The following is a 4,575-nucleotide window of genomic DNA, read 5'->3' as shown; positions in this document are numbered from 1 at the left end:
CAAAACCATTATAGGAAAGCGATATCTGGCATAAAGCAAGAAGCCGATGTGAAGATGAACACACTAAACGGGCTTTCCAGGATTCTGAATATTTTGTGTATAATTTGCTGTCAAATCTTACTCCCCATGCATTTCTGTGGGATAGTTTCCATGACCCAGGAACCTAGTCGCGCAACGTGCGAGACTTGAACTGTGCACAAAGCAAGTATTCACCCCAATATTAGCTGCGCAAAAAAAAATTTACGTTTCGCTAAATACCTATTGAGTAGTCACTGTTGAAAGGACTGCCTTGAGAGCGAAAGCTGCACATGTACCAATTACGCATAGGCCTGATTTAAATAAAACATATGTAAAACTTTACTGCACTGACGAAGTCACCATCATTGGTGCCGGTCATAACGTTGCCGGCTCTCGCTCGGGTCTCTTCGTCTTTCTTGCACCACCATCTTGTACATTGATCCGCCGTCGTGTCACCGGAACGTCGTGGCCCTTGGTCTCTCCTCTCATTTTACATTTTTGGGCGAAAACCCGGGATGAAGGCCCTCCTGAAACTCGGAGTTATAAGAACTTTAGCCTCTGGGAAGGAGGACCCCTCGTCGCCGATGACGGGCCGTTGTCTTCGACCGAACCATGGTGGTGCTACGAAAACCTCACCGGCCCGATGGACAAATTAGACGGCGGTGAATCCTCTATCATGCGATTTACCCCGATGGGTCCAAGGAGCGATTCCCTAAACGATGTGTTAGGGCACAGCATACGTCCCCCCGCCTCCCCACCGCACACTTTCGGAGAGTACTCGCTCCGTCATCACGAGCCGCCCTCCCCTCACAGTTTCGCGACACTCTCCTCCGCCCCCCTCCACCACCACCCACTTTCGAAGAGCGCTCGCGCCGCCACGGTGAACTGCCCGCCCCTCACAATTTCGCGACACTCCTGTCCATTGCTTTCTTTCACTATTCAGTCTTCGCGACACTCTCCTCCTTTGCTTTCTTTCACTATTCGGTCTTGCCATCGTTGTTCGCTTGGTTACGACAACGACGCAGCTCAGCCCAGATGGCGCTATTTGCCCTAGTTGGCCTTGAGGCTTTAATATTGAAACATTATCAACAGCTTAGCCCAGAGACGGCCGCCTTAGGGCCGCGCCCTAAAAACATCAAAGCCCCTTTCTTAATTAAGAGAACGGTGGTTCAAACGCGAATCTTTCTACCCTGCAACATGAGTAAAAGTCAAAGTCCACAATCCCGACTGCTCGACCGTTTCGGAATGCCGCAATCGGAGAGACGTCCGCTTCATTAAGTGAGGGACCCTGGTTTCATTCAGCGTGCGTGCGTGCGTGCGTGCGTGCGTGTGTGCGTGTGCGTGTGTGTGTGTGTGTGTGTGTGTGTGTGTGTGTGTGTGTGTGTGTGTGTGTGTGTGTGTGTGTGTGTGTGTGTGTGTGTGTGTGTGTGTGTGTGTGTGTGTGTGTGTGTGTGTGTGTGTGTGTGTGTGTGTGTGTGTGTGTGTGTGTGTGTGTGTGTGTGTGTGTGTGTGTGTGTGTGTGTGTGTGTGCGCGCGCGCTTCGTGTTTTTTTCATCATCGTCGTGGTTTTCTGAAACCCATAGCGTAAAGTTGACTTTCCTACAGGGTTTACACAGACGAGTGACGCCATCGTGAAGGCACAGAGAGCGTCACTGTCAAAAAAAGGAATCGTTGTCCAGATGTGAGGCGACTTGGGAATATGTTTCAGACGATTACAAGCGATTTGTGCTGGATAGAAACAAGATAATTTCAAGGGTGACTGCGTCCACCCACTCCGCCCTTCTGTCGCTCCAGGCATTATGCATCAATGCTGATAAATGGAGCCGAGACGGGCAAATCTATTCTCGCGAGCCTCCATCGTCACCACTGCTGCCACCGCCACCACCACAAACTGGCGTTGCCACGAGCATTTATGCCGCCACAGGAGTGAACGCAGCGTCAAAGCAGTCAACGTCCCTCTCGTTTTCCACTTGACATTGCCCCTATTCTCAGACGCTGTTTAGTTATCGGTTCTTCAGACTCCCTCCTTCAGCACAGCTACGACGAAAAGTTTCGTCGACATGCGCCTCTCCTTGTGAGCCATAGAATTGAGTTTTGCGGCGCGAGTTATGCTCAGCAACGTTGATATTGTGTTTTGTGGTTTTTAAGACATTCCACAGCTTAGTATGCCCTCTATGCGGCGCATGATTGTAGGTTTTTCATTTTAAAGTGTCAACGTGAGATGACAGACATTAACCAAAAATCCTACATTCATTTTAGGGACAAGAATCGCAGCGTTCTCGTAGGAACAATTGATTGCGATTTTCCTACGGAGATATTGGAATTGATATAAACTCAAAGGTTGCTGGGGAATCAGAATTGTAGAAACTTTCTAATCATTATCGCGGCACTGACTCGATTATCATCATCGGTGCCCGTCATCACTCATGAGCAGCGCTCGCTCAAGCTGCTTCATCTTCGTCTCATGGCCATCTTTGTAAATAGAACCACCACCGTACCACCGGACGGGCGTATAGGCGTTTCCTAGTCAGCACAGCCAAGCGACGCATGGCGCCATCTAGGGACATGTTTGAAGCTATGTCCACGTGCATGTGGCCCTCTATTTGATCGCCCACAAGCGCTCGGTCTCGTAGTGTAGTAGTTCCGCTCCTGCGAAGCAGACATCTTAACGCTGGTTCAAACCGCATTACAGCTTTTTTTTTTCTTTTTAAAGGGTTTGTCACTGTTGAATATTAGCATTTTTATCACGCATATAATCTATTTATGACATCTTTGTTCATTATAAATGAGATTTCGGATATTTTTGTTTCCTTTCGGTCAGCTTCAGTTACTGCTTCTTGTACGTTCTTGCGGGTTTTCCCCTTTTAGGTCGGTTTTGGCTATTTCTGTTGAATATTTTTTTACACCGTGGTTTTCAACCATCGCAAGTCCATTTTAGCTGTTCTTTATTTCAGTTCGGGTGGTTTTGTATGCTTTAGGTACATTTATGTTGTGATATAACCCCCATAAACTAGCTCGGGTGACGGCTGGCTGTACTGACTAGGAAACCCATATGCGCCACCGGGACGTCGCGGCCCTTGGTGTTCTCTTATTTTACATTTATGTACAGGTAGCTGCTCACAACACCGAAAAGGTGCTCTCAGCTATGACAGAAACAACGGAAGGGAAGCAGCTACTTTATCACGAAGACAGGGCCAGAAGAAACAGTCTCGTTAAATGCCCTGCCCATAAAATCCCTGACCACTCAACGGCGACACGGCAGCTTCACATCAACCTGCTTCCCACTGGAAAAGGTTACATATAGTCTCCTAGAAAGAGATCATCGAAGGATACCGCTGCCAGCATGACGACATCGAGTATCAATCAAGCCTCCAAACGGGTTGGGAAATTGAAGAAGCGGGGAGGAAGAAGTGTTGCTACGAGACTTCACAGGGCACGTAACGTAAATATTCAAGATTCAAACCGAGTTTTCAGGTGCTAACACAAAACGTCGATGCAGCGACCATTTCCAAAATCAGTGTGCACGCGAACCTATGCTGGAAAACATGGCTGTGACTCCTCACCTAACGCTGTCATGGGGCAGGAACACAAGTCAAAAGTCATGAGAAAAGCAAAGTCTAGAAGAAAAGGAAGACCGAAGATCAAGAAAAAAAGGATCAATTTGGACGCCTGCTGGACGTGAATGGCAAACTGACTAGACACTGTCACCGCTCGCACGAACTCTCGTGGAGCGGGAAGATGTTGAAACTTTCCATGAACACGAAGATAAAGCTGGCACCGATCTCATCAGGCACATAGACAAGGAAAAAAGAAGACGACAAGGCGAGGCTTCAAGATGGCTGCTTACAGTACGGTTCTGTACGTATTGTAAATACATCTGCTTTTCCTAGACGACGACCTCCTCCTTTGTATTCCTGGGTGTTATTTCACAAGAATACTAAGATTGAGGGAACAATGACTGATTGATTGTAGCGTTTAACGCGCCGATGCAACGCAGGCGATGAGGCGTGCCGTAGTGGAGGGCTCCGGGGTTAATTTTGACCACCTGGGGATCTTTAACGTGAGCCGAAATCTCGTACACACGGGCATTTTTGCTTTTCGCCTCCATCAGAAAAGCGGCCGCCGCGGCCGCGAATCGAACCCGCGACCTCGTGCTCAGCAGCGCAACACCTTAGCCACTGAGCCACCGCTTTTTTTTTCTTTATTGCCGGTTTCAGACATAATCCAGAAACAGCGGTACATGTAATAAAACGCTGACTTCACTCAAGCCAGCGTAACGTGACTAAAAACGGGGCATAGATAATACCTTTTCAAATTCATGCAACCATTCAGGAGTACTTTGTTGACTCTTCCACATTTCTGCAATACGTTGAGCACTCTCGCAGAAATACTGCTTTGCCGGCTTTCCATCAACGTCACAGTGCCGAGCCGCCATTCGTGACCTCCATATTCCATGGAGGACGAGCAACATCACTAGGTCATAAGGCACTCCATTATCGTGTTCCACCGCTAAAAACCGGATGCCATCAACTGAGCCACCGCGGCGGGTAAGGGAAC

The sequence above is a fragment of the Haemaphysalis longicornis genome, unplaced genomic scaffold (genome assembly GCF_048455015.1).
Source record: "Haemaphysalis longicornis isolate Haplotype H1 unplaced genomic scaffold, Haemaphysalis longicornis Haplotype H1 scaffold_7, whole genome shotgun sequence".
In the NCBI taxonomy this organism is placed as follows: Eukaryota; Metazoa; Arthropoda; class Arachnida; order Ixodida; family Ixodidae; genus Haemaphysalis; species Haemaphysalis longicornis.
Note: the sequence above shows the minus strand (reverse complement) of the source record.